The sequence below is a fragment of the Eptesicus fuscus genome, chromosome 25 (genome assembly GCF_027574615.1).
Source record: "Eptesicus fuscus isolate TK198812 chromosome 25, DD_ASM_mEF_20220401, whole genome shotgun sequence".
NCBI lineage: Eukaryota > Metazoa > Chordata > Mammalia > Chiroptera > Vespertilionidae > Eptesicus > Eptesicus fuscus.
The window spans coordinates 11,185,700-11,200,907 of NC_072497.1; positions in this window are offsets into that span (position 1 = coordinate 11,185,700).

The window sequence follows — 15,208 nt, forward strand, 5'->3', positions numbered from 1 at the left end:
ATAGATCCGACGTGAGGGCTTCTGTGGTGCAACTGCTCCTGTTTACCGGGCGTGGAAACGGGCCCAAGGGGTCCCCCCCGCGTGGGACCAGTGAGAGCCTCCTCAGACCATGGAAACGCTCACACTTCCTTCCGAATACATCTCTCCGTTCGTCTTATTCTTGCTCCTCCCGTACCCCTAGGGCCTCGTGCCAGGTGTGGTTTTCCTGAAAACCCTGGGATACTCAAAAGAGAGACTTCTTTTCCCCCAAGTTCTTGGCCTATTGTATGAAGCAGAGGCTGGGGGCGGGTGTGTGTGTGTGTGTGTGTGTGTGTGTGTGTGTGGCTGTGGCCCTGTGACAATGTCTCCCTCTTGTGGCTCGTAGCTGTTACTGTTACCAGGAGGTCTCTCTTGGGCCCAGAGAGTCAAGACCAGATCTTTTTTGATTTTTTAAAAAAATATATTTTATTGATTTTTTACAGAGAGGAAGGGAGAGGGATAGAGAGTTAGAAACATCGATGAGAGAGAAACATGTATCAGCTGCCGCCTGCACACTCCCCACTGGGGATGTGCCCGCAACCAAGGTACATGCCCTTGACCGGAATCGAACCTGGGACCCTTAAGTCCGCAGGCTGATGCTCTATCCACGGAGCCAAACCGGTTAGGACAAGACCAGATGTGTTACTTCCTGGTCCATCACAGCGGATTTCTAATGACCACCGTTACCAGCATTTCCCAGGGTGACACCGTGGTCCCCGATTTTCGGTGACCCTGTTAGAGGCGAGGATTGGAACTACAAACACTCAGCTGGGATCTGGAAAGGGACTGAGCAAGCGGCGAGGCGGGGCTCAAGCAGCCCAGATGATCCCGGTGCCCAAATCGGTTTGTGAGCATGGCTCTCGGCTCTCAGGTGGGAAATGGGTCCATTTCCCCAGCAGACAGATAGGGAAATTTTGGACTGGAACCCGGATTCTTTGTCCGCCGCAGTGGAAGCAGGAAGCCGCAGACAGAAGGTGGACTAGCCAAGGTGGCGGTTTGCTGAAGAACAAGTACAGACTCCCATGTGGGGAGGGGGAAGGGTCCCACTGAGCTCCTTTCCCTGCGGCTCACACATAGCTGTCCCGGCTAATGCTGCGGGTTTTGCACATACCGGTGAAGAATGCAAAACCCGCAGCATTAACGGGCACACCTTGTAAAGGCTGCAGATCCATGGGCCTTGATGTCCCCTCTGATTGGCCACTATTCCCTTAGACTGGTTACTATGGTAACTCCTGAGCTCAAAGGTGGAACCTCACATGGGACACGTGAGGTTCTCCCCCTCCTTCCTTATTGTTTTCCTATTTCCCCTGGGCTTCCTCCTACTCCTTCTGGAGGAGGGTCTCCTTCCCTGTATTTAGGAAACATAGGCCTTTTGCTGCTCCCAGCTGCCTCATTCTATGGAAATGCAGCTGTTGCAGCTGTTCGGCTCCCCCATTCTATGGAAATATGCCTTCTGCGGCTCTGCAGCCCTGTGCTTCCCTCCTGGTCCCCTTAATTCCTAAAATTCCCTAAGCCTGTCCTATGTTACCCCTGACGTTCCTGTTTCAAGGGGAACAGCACCAGCCAGTGGAACGGGGTTGTAAGGGTCCTGGGTGCCGGTGGGGAACGTGTCCCCTTGCAAACCTGCCCGGGTCACAGCGGCAGAGCTCACACTGCAGGGGTGGTGAGGCCCTCGGGGCAGAATTTTTTTTTGGCGGGGGTGGCCCACGTTTTCTCTGCTGCTCTCCAAACGCTCCCTTTCATCTGTGTGTGCTCATATGAACTGTGGGTGGCAAGTTTGTCTGCACACATGATTTGCCTTGCTTGTGTGCCCACAAGAAATACTCCAGTGCCCCCACACCTGACTCAGGGCAAAGGGAAGGGAAGTCCCAAAGGGAACATGCTTTTATGGCCACTGGAGTCCACAAGTCCCAGCTGGGCCTGGGAGCCAGCTGCTGCCCGAGACAACGGGGCAACAGGAGCAGATGATCCCCAAGCAGCAGCATCTGTTTTCTTCTCCCCGGGCCCTGGGGTTCGAGGCAGTTTCCAGGGACTTGCACTTGCTTCAGTGAGAAATGGGCACGTATGCTGCATGGGAAATGGGAACGTGGGCTCCTTCCCGTTCTCCCCCCCTCCCCCTCAACCCCGTGGAGTATAATGAGGCCACGAGTAATGTGTAAGCAGATTGTGAGGCCTGGCCAGCTCCTTGGACTAAGAAAGGCCACAGAGCAGCTGCTTGTAGGCGTGAGCCCGCATGGTTGCCGCTTGCCCCAGGACACAGCTCCTCCCCCTGTGGGCCCTGCTGGGCTTGTCTTCCGTCTCCTATAGAACCTTGCAGTGGGGAAGTCGGGGCTGCGGCAAAACAGTGGCACCGGCAGGCAGCCCCTGGTGCGTCCCATCTGCAGGCCGCGTGGGACACAGAGGAAAACTTGGGTGCAAAGGTAAGTCCTGCTGTAAACCCGCGTGTTTCCCAGCCGGTGCTCTGGGCTCTTTGCATGATACGTGCCATGGCCACGTGCATTTCGTTTCTAGATGTTTAGTGACATGAAAGCAAGCGCTGCAGGTAGGAGGGGGTGAGCATGGGGAGCAGGTGAGGAGCTCTGTGTGTTGGGCTCAGACACTTGCCTGGAGGAGAGGTCGGGCCCAAACCACCTCTGCTTCCTTCCTTTGTCAAATGTCCTGAGAGCGAAAGTGACAGAGCCTCAGGGACTCCAAGGAGAACTGTGATCCCCTCTTTGAGCCACCTGTGTCCCCAGGGTCCAGCCAGGGGACAGGCCCCTCGCCAGGTGTATGGACCAGAGAGGATTTTTAACTCAGCCAGGTAAGGTAGGAAAGGGAAAGGAGAGAGAAAGCATAAGGTTGGCAGGTCTGATTGGGTGACATCTAGGTCCCCGCCCAGCACGAATGACCAGGCACCCCTCGCCTGTGAACACTGTCCCCAAGGACGGGGTCTGGGCACACGGGGCCTCATGTCGGGTTAGTGGCTTCTGCTCCCGCGTGGCTCTGGGACAAGTGTGTTCCGGCTCGGTCTGCTGGTCTGCGGGCAAGGAACCCGGCTGTTAGATCCTTAAAGGCAAAGCACAAGAACTAAAACACGCGGGAAAAAAATAAAGACGATTAGAGTGTTTTCTGTGTTAGGACCCGGTTTCGGTTCTAGACTACAACCCGGCCGGGCCATTGCAATCCCTTCAGGACTTGCAAGACTTCGGCTTGGCGGTCAGTGCACGCCCGGGGGCAGAGAAGTCCTCCCAGAGCTCGTGCTTGCGTGTCCGGGGCGTTTCCGCGTCCCCATGGGGCGCCGGGAAGTCGCGTGGGGAGCGTGTCCCCCTCCGCGCAGCTTCCTGGAAAGGAAGAATTCCAAATGCCCCTTTTGCGGCCAGGGTCTGGCCGAGCCGGCCCGGAGGTCCCCGCTGGACGCCTTGGGGCCGTGCTGGCCGCTTTCTACCCGCTCGGAGGTGGACAAGAGAAGCTCCGAGGTGAACGAGATGAATTTGGGGATGTTGGGGGGCCGCGGTGCTCTGTCGCCCACACCCCCACACTTGAGATGCATCTTTCTTTGACTTTTACCCAATTGTCAGTCACCACGTTGTGGCCACTTTTCTATCGCCGCCTTCGTCCGTAGCTCCGGGGCAATTGGGAAGGGCTGAGATTTGATCTCGCTGCCCGAGGCAGAGTTCCAGGAAGCCGGAGGCGATATCAGATTGCCCCCGGTTACTCTGAGTGTCCGCACTTGGTCCGTTCTCCGGAGATTGTGCCTGCAGGCATATAGGAGAGCTGTGCCTTGGGGCAACTGCTGGCTGAGCTGGGAGCTTCCTTGGAGCCGCGTACCGGCACCACCGGGGGTCCGTACGCGGGAGCCGCAGAGGGTCCACTCTCGGCCGCGTGGGCCAGGGGGGCCGGTGATCCGTAGGTCTTGCTTGCTCTCTGGCCGGAGCGTCCGCAGGAGCCGTAGGGATTCACCCGGCCGCGGGGGCCGCGGTGGCCGCCGACCTCGTGGGTCTGCCTTGCTCGCTCTGCTCGCTCGCACGCGGGAGCTCCCGTCGGGAGGAGCCGCAGAGGGTCCGCCGGGCCATGGGGGCCGCCGTCCTCGTGAGTCTGTGCTCGCTCTGCTCGCTCGTAGGAGCACCGGTGAGCAGGAGCCGCAGAGGGTCCGCCGGGCCGTGGCGGCGCGTGGCCGCGGGGGCCGCCGACCTCGTGGGTCTGCCTTGCTCGCTCTGCTGGCTCGCTCGTGTGAGCTCCCGTCGGGAACAACCGCAGAAGGCCCGCCGGGCCGTAGCGTGGACGCGGGGACCGCCGACCTCGTGGGTCTGTGCTCGCTCTGCTCGCTCGCTCGTGGGAGCTCCCGTTGGGAGGAGCCGCAGAGGGCCGGCGTGCCGTGGCGGCTGTGGGGGCCGCCGACCTCGTGGTTCTGCCTTGCTCGCTCTGCTCGCTCGTGGGAGCTCCCGTGGCCCTGTCCAAAGGAGCCTTTGGGGGTCTACTTGGCCAGTGGTGCCTGAACCGTGTGTGCCCGATTCTTATGCAGGAGCCGCAGGGTGTCCGCATCCGTGGGCCCGGCTGCGTGGTGTACGCGATGTTTCCTGTTGCCGCCTTCCTCCGTAGCTACGGGGCAATTGGGAAAGGGCTGAGATTTGATCTCGCTGCCCGAGGCAGAGTTCCAGGAAGCCGCAGGCGATATCAGATTGCCCCCGGTTACTCTGAGTGCCTGCACTTGGTCCGTTCTCCGGAGATTGTGCCTGCAGGCATATAGGAGAGCTGTGCCTTGGGGCAACTTCTGGCTGAGCTGGGAGCTTCCTTGGAGCCGCGTACCGGCACCACCGGGGGTCCGTACGCGGGAGCCGCAGAGGGTCCACTCTCGGCCGCGTGGGCCAGGGGGGCCGGTGATCCGTAGGTCTTGCTTGCTCGCTGGCCGGAGCGTCCGCAGGAGCCGTAGGGATTCACCCGGCCGCGGGGGCCGCGGGGGCCGCCGACCTCGTGGGTCTGCCTTGCTCGCTCTGCTCGCTCGCTCGTGGGAGCTCCCGTCGGCAGGAGCCGCAGAGGGTCCGCCGGGCCGTGGGGGCCGCGGGGGCCGCCGACCTCGATATGGGGTCTGCCTTGCTCGCTCTGTTCGCTCGTGGGAGCTCCCGTCCGCAGGAGCCGTAGGGTTTCACCCGGCCGCCGGTCCCGCGGGGGCAGCCGACCTCGTGGGTCTGCCTTGCTCGCTCTGCTCGCTCGCACGCGGGAGCTCCCGTCGGGAGGAGCCGCAGAGGGTCCGCCGGGCCATGGGGGCCGCCGTCCTCGTGAGTCTGTGCTCGCTCTGCTCGCTCGTAGGAGCACCGGTGAGCAGGAGCCGCAGAGGGTCCGCCGGGCCGTGGCGGCGCGTGGCCGCGGGGGCCGCCGACCTCGTGGGTCTGCCTTGCTCGCTCTGCTGGCTCGCTCGTGTGAGCTCCCGTCGGGAACAACCGCAGAAGGCCCGCCGGGCCGTAGCGTGGACGCGGGGACCGCCGACCTCGTGGGTCTGGCTTGCTCGCTCTGCTCGCTCGCTCGTGGGAGCTCCGGTTGGGAGGAGCCGCAGAGGGCCGGCATGCCGTGGCGGCTGTGGGGGCCGGCGACCTCGTGGATCTGCCTTGCTCGCTCTGCTCGCTCGTGGGAGCTCCCGTGGCCCTGTCCAAAGGAGCCTTTGGGGGGGTCTACTTGGCCAGTGGTGCCTGAACCGTGTGTGCCCGATTCTTATGCAGGAGCCGCAGGGTGTCCGCATCCGTGGGCCCGACTGCGTGGTGTACGCGGTTTCCTGTTGCCGCCTTCCTCCGTAGCTGCGGGGCAATTGGGAAAGGGCTGAGATTTGATCTCGCTGCACGAGGCAGAGTTCCAGGAAGCCGCAGGCGATATCAGATTGCTCCCGGTTACTCTGAGTGCCTGCACTTGGTCCGTTCTCCGGAGATTGTGCCTGCAGGCATATAGGAGAGCTGTGCCTTGGGGCAACTTCTGGCTGAGCTGGGAGCTTCCTTGGAGCCGCGGACCGGCACCGCCGCGGGAGCCGCAGAGGGCCCACTCTCGGCCGCGTGAGCCAGGGGTCCGGCGACCCATAGGTCTTGCTTTGCTCGCTCGCGGGAGCGTCCGCAGGAGCCCGTAGGGTTTCACCCGGCCGCCGGTGCCGCGGGGCCCGATGACCTCGTGGGTCTGCTCGCTCGTGGGAGCTCCCGTCGGCAGGAGCCGCAGAGGGTCCGCCGGGCCATGGCGGCCGCGGGGGCCGCCGACCTCGTGGGTCTGTGCTCGCTCTGCTCGCTCGTGGGAGCTCCCGTCGGCGGGAGCCGCAGAGGGTCGGCCGGGCCGTGGCGGTGCGTGGCCGCGGGGGCCGCCGACCTCGTGGGTCTGCCTTGCTCGCTCGTGGGAGCTCCCGTGGCTCTGTCCACAGGAGCCTTGGGGGTCTACTTGGCCAGGGGTGCCTCTGACCCGTGTTTGCACGACTCTTACGCAGGAGCCGCGGACGGGTGTCCGCAGCCGTGGGCCCGGCTGCGTGGTGTACGATGTTTCCTGTTGCCGCCTTCCTCCGTAGCTACGGGGCAATTGGGAAAGGGCTGAGATTTGATCTCGCTGCCCGAGGCAGAGTTCCAGGAAAGCCGCAGGCGATATCAGATTGCCCCCGGTTACTCTGAGTGTCTGCATTTGGTCCGTTCTCCGGAGATTGTGCCTGCAGGCATATAGGAGAGCTGTGCCTTGGGGCAACTTCTGGCTGGAGCTTCCTTGGAGCCGAGTACCGGCACTGCCGCGGGAGCCGCAGCGGCAGAGGGTCCACTCTCGGCCGCGTGAGCCAGGGGTCCGGCGTCCCGTAGGTCTTGCTTTGCTAGCTCGCGGGAGCGTCTGCAGGGAGCCGTAGGCTTTCACCTGGCCACGGGGGGCCATTGACCTCGTGGGTCTGCGTTGCTCGCTCTGCTGGCTCGCGGGAGCACCCGTCGGCAGGAGCCGCAGAGGGCCGGCGGCTGTGGGGGCCGCCGACCTCGTGTGTCTGCCTTGCTCGGTCTGCTCGCTCGCTCGCGGGAGCTCCCGTCGGCAGAAGCCGCAGAGGGTCCAACGGGCCATGGGGGCCTCGGGGGCCGCCGACCTGGTGGGTCTGTGTTCGCTCTGCTCGCTCGTGGGGAGCTCCTGTCGGCAGGAGCCGCAGAGGGTCCACCGTGGCGTGGCCGCGGGGGCCGCCGACCTCGTGGTTCTGCCTTGCACGATCTTTCCTCGCTCGCGGGGCTCCCGTCGGCAGGAGCCGCAGAGGGTCTGCCGGGCCATGGCGTGGCCGCCGACCTCGTGGATCTGCCTTGCTCGCTGTGCTCGCTCGTGGGCGCTCCCGTGGCCCTGTCCACAGGAGCCTTGGAGCCTTGGGGTCTACTTGGCCAGGGGTGCCTCTGACCCGTGTTTGCCCGACTTCTTACGCAGGAGCCGCGGACGGGTGTCCGCAGTCGTGGGCCCTGCTGCGTGTGGTGTACGCGATGTTTCCTGTTGCCGCCTTCCTCCGTAGCTACGGGGCAATTGGGAAAGGGCTGAGATTTGATCTCGCTGCCCGAGGCAGAGTTCCAGGAAGCCGCAGGCGATGTCAGGTTGCCCCCCGTTACTCTGAGTGCCTGCACTTGGTCCGTTCTCCGGAGATTGTGCCTGCAGGCATATAGGAGAGCCGTGCCTTGGGGCAACTTCTGGCTGAGCTGGGAGCTTCCTTGGAGCCGCGGACCGGCACCGCCGCGGGAGCCGCAGAGGGCCCACTCTCGGCCGCGTGAGCCAGGGGTCCGGCGACCCATAGGTCTTGCTTTGCTCACTCGCGGGAGCGTCCGCAGGAGCCCGTAGGGTTTCACCCGGCCGCCGGTGCCGCGGGGCCCGATGACCTCGTGGGTCTGCTCGCTCGTGGGAGCTCCCGTCGGCAGGAGCCGCAGAGGGTCCGCCGGGCCATGGTGGCCGCCGACCTCGTGGGTCTGCCTTGCTCGCTCGTGGGAGCTCCCGTCGGCGGGAGCCGCAGAGGGTCGGCCGGGCCGTGGCGGTGCGTGGCCGCGGGGGCCGCCGACCTCGTGGGTCTGCCTTGCTCGCTCTCGTGGGAGCTCCCGTGGCTCTGTCCACAGGAGCCTTGGGGGTCTACTTGGCCAGGGGTGCCTCTGACCCATGTTTGCCCGACTCTTACGCAGGAGCCGCGGACAGGTGTCCGCAGCCGTGGGCCCAGCTGCGTGATGTACGCGATGTTTCCTGTTGCCGCCTTCTTCCGTTGCTGCGGGGCAATTGGAAAAGGGCTGAGATTTGATCTCGCTGCCCGAGGCAGAGTTCCAGGAAGCCGCAGGCGATATCAGATTGCCCCCGGTTACTCTGAGTGCCTGCACTTGGTCCGTTCTCCGGAGATTGTGCCTGCAGGCATATAGGAGAGCTTGTGCCTTGGGGCAACTTCTGGCTGGAGCTTCCTTGGAGCCGAGTACCGGCACTGCCGAGGGAGCCGCAGCGGCAGAGGGTCCACTCTCGGCCGCGTGAGCCAGGGGTCCGGCGTCCCGTAGGTCTTGCTTTGCTAGCTCGCGGGAGCGTCTGCAGGTAGCCGTAGGGAGCCGTAGGCTTTCACCTGGCCACGGTGGCCATTGACCTCGTGGGTCTGCGTTGCTCGCTCTGCTGGCTTGCGGGAGCACCCGTCGGCAGGAGCCGCAGAGGGCCGGCGGCTGTGGGGGGCGCCGACCTCGTGTGTCTGCCTTGCTCGGTCTGCTCGCTCGCGCTTGGGAGCTCCCGTCAGCAGGAGCCGCAGAGGGCCCGCCGGGCCGTGCCGGCTGTGGGGGCCGTTGACCTCGTGGGTCTGCCTTGCTCGCTCTGCTCGCTCGCGGGAGCACTTTAGCAGGAGCCGCAGAGGGCCCGCCGGGCCGTGCCGGCTGTGGGCCCGTCGATCTCGTGTGTCTGCCTTGCTCGCTCTGCTCTTTCTTGGGAGCTCCCGTCGGCAGGAGCCGCAGAGGGTCAGCCGGGCCGTGGGGGCCGCGGGGGCCATTGACCTCGTGGTTCTGCCTTGCTCGCTCTGCTCGCTCATGGGAGCTCCCGTGGCTCTGTCCACGGGAGCCTTGGCGGTCTACTTGGCCAGGGGTGCCTCTGACCCGTGTTTGCACGACTCTTACGCAGGAGCCGTGGGCCCGGCAGCGTGGTGTACGCGGTTTCCTGTTGCCGCCTTCCTCCGTAGCTGCGGGGCAATTGGGAAAGGGCTAAGATTTGATCTCGCTGCCCGAGGCAGAGTTCCAGGAAGCCGCAGGCGATATCAGATTGCCCCCGGTTACTCTGAGTGCCTGCACTTGGTCCGTTCTCCGGAGATTGTGCCTGCAGGCATATAGGAGAGCTGTGCCTTGGGGCAACTGCTGGCTGGAGCTTCCTTGGAGCCGAGTACCGGCACCGCCGGGGGTCCGTACACCGTAGCCGCAGAGGGTCCACTCTCGGCCGCGTGAGCCAGGGGTCCGGCGACCCGTAGGTCTTGATTTGCTAGCTCGCGAGAGCGACTGCAGGAGCCGTAGGGTTTCACCTGGCCGCGGTGGCCGCCGACCTCGTGGGTCTGCCTTGCTCGCTCTGCTCTTTCGTGAGAGGTCTCGTCGGCAGGAGCCGCAGAGGGTCCACCGGCCATGGGGGCCGCGGGGGCCATTGACCTCGTGGGTCTGCCTTGCTCGCTCTCGTGGGAGCTCCCGTGCCTCTGTCCAAGGGAGCCTTGGGGGTCTACTTGGCCAGCGGTGCCTCTGACCCGTGTTCGCACGACTCTTACACAGGAGCCGCGGACGGGTGTCCTCAGCCGTGCGCCCGGCTGCGTGGTGTACGCGATGTTTCCTGTTGACGCCTTCTTCCGTTGCTGCGGGGCAATTGGGAAAGGGCTGAGATTTGATCTCGCTGCCCGAGGCAGAGTTCCAGGAGGCCGCAGGCGGTATCAGATTGCCCCCGGTTACTCTGAGTGTCTGCATTTGGTCCGTTCTCCGGAGATTGTGCCTGCAGGCATATAGGAGAGCTTGTGCCTTGGGGCTACTTCTGGCTGGAGCTTCCTTGGAGCCGAGTACCCGCACCGTCGCGGAGCCGCAGAGGGTCCACTCTCGGCCGCGTGAGCCAGGGGTCCGGCGACCCGTAGGTCTTGCTTTGCTAGCTCGCTGGAGCGTCTCCATGAGCCTTTGGGTTTCACCTGGCCGCGGGGGCCGCCGACTTCTTGGTTCTGCCTTGCTCGCTCTGCTCGCTCGCTCGTGGGAGCTCCCGTCGGGAGGAGCCGCAGAGGGCCCGCCGTGCCGTGCCGGCTGTGGGGGCCTTTGACCTCGTGGTTCTGCCTTGCTCGCTCTGCTCGCTCGCTCGTGGGAGCCCCCGACGGCAGGAGCCGCAGAGGGCACACCGGGACATGGTGGCCACGGGGGGCCATTGACCTCTTGGTTCTGCCTTGCTCGCTCGTGGGAGCTCCCGTGGCCCTGTCCACAGGAGCCTTGGGAGTCTACTTGGCCAGGTGTGCCTCTGTCCGTGTTTGGCCGACTCTTACCCAGGAGCCGCAGGGTGTCCGCCGGGCCGTTCCTCTGACCATGTTTGACCGACTTACAAAGAAGCCGCAAGGTGTCCGCGGCCGAGGGCCCTGCTGCGTGCTGAAGCGATGTTTCCTGTTGCCGCCTTCCTCCGTGGCTCCGGGGCAATTGGGAAGGGCTGAGATTTGATCTCGCTGCCCGAGGCAGAGTTCCAGGAAAGCCGCAGGCGATATCAGATTGCCCCCGGTTACTCTGTGTGTCTGCAATTGGTCCGTTCTCCGGAGATGGTGCCTGCAGGCATATAGGAGAGCTGTGCCTTTGGGGCAACTTCTGGCTGGAGCTTCCTTGAAGCCGAGTACCGGCACCGCCGTGGGACCCGCAGAGGGTCCACTCTCGGGCGCGTGATCCAGTGGTCCGGCGACCCGTAGGTCTTGCTTTGCTAGCTCGCGGGAGCGTCTGCAGGAGACGTAGTTTTGCACCTGGAGGCGGGGGCCGCCGACCTCGTGGTTCTGCCTTGCTCCCTCTGTTCGCTCGTGGGAGCTCCCGTCGGCAGAAGCCACAGATGGTCCACCGGGCCATGGGGCCGCGGGGGCCGCCGACCTCGACAAGGGGGTCTGCTTGCTCGCGAACACGACAATGTGTCTGCCTTGTTCGCTCTGCGCGCTCGTGGGAGCGCCCGTGGCCGCGTACAGAGGACCATTGGTGGTTCTAATAAGCCGGTGCTGCTTCTGACCCATGTGTCTGCCCGCTTGCCCACTAAGACTTCCGCAGGAGTCGACCGAAGGTTCACCTTCCGTCGTGGCCGCTGTGGGCACTGCTGCGTGTTGCACGAAATGAATTTTCTATTGCCTCTTTCCTCCGTATCTACGGGGCAAGTGGAAGGGCTGTGATTTGATCTCGCGGCAAAAGGCAGAGTTCCAGGAAGCCGGAGGCGATATCAGATTGCCCCCGTTTACTCTGAGTGTCCGCACTCCATCCGTTTTCCGGAGATTGTGCCTTTGGGCAACTTCTTGCCGAGCTCTGGGACCTTCCTCGGAGCTGGGTAACCGGGACCGCCGGGGTTCCATACGCGAGAGCCACAAAGGGTCCAATCTCGGCCGCGTGGGCCAGGGTGGCAAGCGTACCGTAGTTCTTGCTTTGCTCGCTCGCGGTAGCGCTTGCAGGAGCCGTAGTGTTTCTACCGGCCGCCGTGGTCGCCGTGTACGTTGACCTCATGGTGTCTGCCTTGCTCGTTCTGCTCGCTCGTGGGAGCTCCCGTTGGCAGTAGCTGCCGAAGGTCCACTGTTCCGTGGCGGCTGTGGGTGCCGCCGACCTTGTTGGTTTTGCTTTGCTCGCTCTGCTTGCTCATGGTAGAGCCCGTGGCCCGGTCCACAAGACACTTGGGGGTCTAATAGGCCGCGTAGCCCCTCTAAACAGTGTCCGCTCGTACGCTGACTTCCACATGAGCCGCCTGTAGGTCCACCGCGTGTGTGGGCCGCCGTGCGTCCGGCTGCGTGTTTTACGAGATCAATTTCCTATCGCCGCCTTCCTCCATAGCTACGGGGCAATTGGGAAGGGCTGAGATTTGCTCTCGCTGCCCGAGGCAGAGTTCCAGGAAAGCCGCAGGCGATATCAGATTGCCCCCGGTTACTCTGAGTGTCCGCACTTGGTCCGTTCTCCGGAGATTGTGCCTGCAGGCATATAGGAGGGCCGTGCCTTGGGGCAACTTCTGGGTGAGCTGGGAACTTCCTTGGAACCGTGTACCTGCATCGCCGGGGATACGTACACGAGAGCCACAGAGGGTTCACTCTCGGCCGCGTTGGCCAGCGTGGCCGGCGACTCGTAAGTCTCGCTCTTGGCAGCGTCCGCAGGTGCCCTAAGGGTTTCAAAACCCTGCCGCCGGGACCGCGGAAGGCTTTGACCTTGTTTCTGCCTTGCTCTCTGCTCGCTCTGTGGAGCGCCCGTCATCAGGTGCCGCAGAGGTTATATGGACCGTGGTGGTTGTGGGTGCCACCGACCTCGTGTTTCTGCCTTGTTCGCTCTGCTTGAACGAATAAGCGCCCTTCGGCAGGAGCCGCTGAGGGTCCACTGGTCCGTGGCGTCTGTGGGGGCCGCCGACCTCGTGCGTCTGCTCTGTACGCTCCTCGGAGCTTCCATCGGCATGAGACGCAGAAGGTCGCCTGTGTCGTGGCGTGACGGCTGTGGAGGCCGCCAACCTCGTGGTGTTCTGCCTTGTTCTCTCTGCTCGCACGAGGGGAGCACGTCGACAAGGGACCTGGGGGACGCGGTGGCCGCCGACCTCATTGTTCTGCCTTGCTTGCCCTGCTCGCTCGACCTGGAGGGTATGCATGCTTGAGGGGAGCGAGAGTGGGCCCAGTCCGCGGTGGCCGTTGTAGTCGCTGACCTCGGTCCTTAGGGAAGCTACAGGCGTTCCTATCCTGTAGGAGTCTGCCCGTAGGCTCTGCCCGCCGTGGGCCCTCCTCAAGGGTGTTGGAACCACATGGGACCCAAACGGCTGCTTGGTACTCGTATCTGTAAGTCTGCCCCCTCGCCGTTGGGCCCGTGGGCCCTTCCGCAGGAATCGCCTGTAGGGTCAATTTGCCCTGGTCCTGTTTGTACGAGGCGCTGTATGTGGAGCTGATGGCCATTGTGTGTGCAACCGCGAGACGCTTCTACGTGAAGCACACAGGCATATTGCCTGTTCCTAGGAGCCACTGTGGGCCTGACTATGGAAGATGCAGGCATTCCGTCCTCTGAAGGAGCGGCCGAACGTAGTGTTTGTCTGCCTTGCACGGCTGCAAGGGCTCTGGGAGCTGCAGGAGTTCCACTCGCCCATGTGTGCGGCGGGAAGCACCACCCCTCATGGGAGCCACCGTAGGCCCTTTCAAGGAAAGCTATATGGAATCGTTTCTCAGGAGCCATCTGAAGGGGCCACCTACCTCATTCTTGCCCTTGGCCATGTGTGCCGACCCCAAGTGCAGAGCAGCACCCTCGGGAGCACACAGGGGCTCCGTGGAGAACCTTGAAGCAAGGGTTCTTGGCGTTCGTGTGCCTTCCATGGGGCCGTGTGTGGGTCTCGCTACCCAAAGGCGCTGCTTGCGGATCTCACTCGTGTGATCCACGTCCTAGACTCCTCCTTGGGCTGTCGCGGGCCCCAGTACCTAAAGTTGGTGAGTGCGGTCCTCACCCGTGTATGATCTACGCATCGGCAAATGTGCCTGTTTGACAACACTTCGCAGGCCGCCCCCCTTCAGCGCTCATTGGTGGTGGGTCGTTGGTGACCACGTTTCACAGCCCCCCGGGCTTGACTACCGCGTTTCTCTGTTCATCCTGGTCTTCCCGTGTGGTGTATGTCCTTGCTGGGAAGGGGGTGTGCTGTGCCCTTTGCGGCTTGATCCTCCTGCCTGGGAGTGGTGTGTGGAGGGCCCTGGTGTGGACCCTGTGGACCTCTCCCTATTCATCCTCGTGGCGGTGTTTACTTTCAGAACCCGAACCCTTAAGACACTTGCTCCTTAGCTGTGTTGTCTCCCTGTGGTGTGGGAGCTTGGGCCCTACTGGGCCTGCGATGATGCCTGTGTGTGGAGTTTACTCGTCCCTCTTCTGCGTTTGTGAAACCCACCTTAAACGCTACCGCTGTGGTTCCTGGTGAGCCAGCCCTGTGGTGAGCAAGGTGCGGTGGGCGCCTGGGGGAAGTGGTGGCCGAACCACCTGCCCACAAAGCCCACGGACCTTTGAGAAGCCAGTGGTGGCTCAGCTCCTGTGTGTGCAAAGGCATGGGAGGGTGTGTGGTTCCGACATGGGTTATTGGGGCCCTGAAAACTGCGGTCCTTGCGGGGCCTCCCCTTCCAAGCCTCTCTCCCTTGGCTTGTTGACACGGAACCTGAGGGGCCTGTGGCCCAATGCTTGGTTCCCTGAGCTCCAGACTGGTTCTTGTGGCGCTGGTGCTGGGCCTAATGTGATGGCTGCTCTTGCTGCTCAGGGGTGTGCTCTTTGCCCTATTGCTCCGTGGGCGGCATGGGTGTGGTGTCTTGGCCCTGCTGTGACGGGTGTGGTGCTTGCTCCCCCTGCCCCCTGTGTTGGCAACTGGTACGGTGGAGCTGGGCCTGCTGGGCCCTACTTCAAATGTCGGAAGCTTCTCTGCGTTGTCGAGGTTTCCTGTTCTTGGCCCTCGGAGCTATTGCTACAGCTTCTGCTGTGTATGGAGCCAGGAGTTGTGTGCAGTTAGGCTCCTCTGATGGGGTCTGGGGGCCCACCCAGCTGCCTATGGCTTTGCCCCAACTGCTTCTCTGTATTTTATGCTCTTAAGTGAATGCGTTTCCGCTGGCGTTCTTACTGAAAACTAAACGTGCTCTGAAAGGGGGCAACAAGGCCCTGCTGTGGACGCTCAAGGCGGTCCTCTGCTTTTGTGCCAGGGCTTTGGGGCTCTGGTTCCGGTCGGGCTAGTCTGACGTTGTGCCCCTGCCCCTTGCGGGTGTCCCCAGCACCCTCAGGCCCTGCTTTCGTCTCCAACTGCCGTGAGCCCTGAAGTTCAACAGGCCTCAGTGTGCGAGGCAGCCTGGTCTTTGGACCCCAGGGGATGGCCCAGCAGACCAGCCTCTGATGGCCGAGGCGATCTTGTTGCCCCAGGGCTGTAACGGTGCTCTCTGGCTTTGGTGCCTCGACCATCTCCGTGGGCATGTGCTCTGCTCCCTCCCTGCTGTGTCTGCTCCTGTTGTGTGGAGGGGCTTCTGCCATGAAGTGTGCCCCAACATGGTGGCTGTTAGTCCAACCTTGGCTCTATGGCTCCT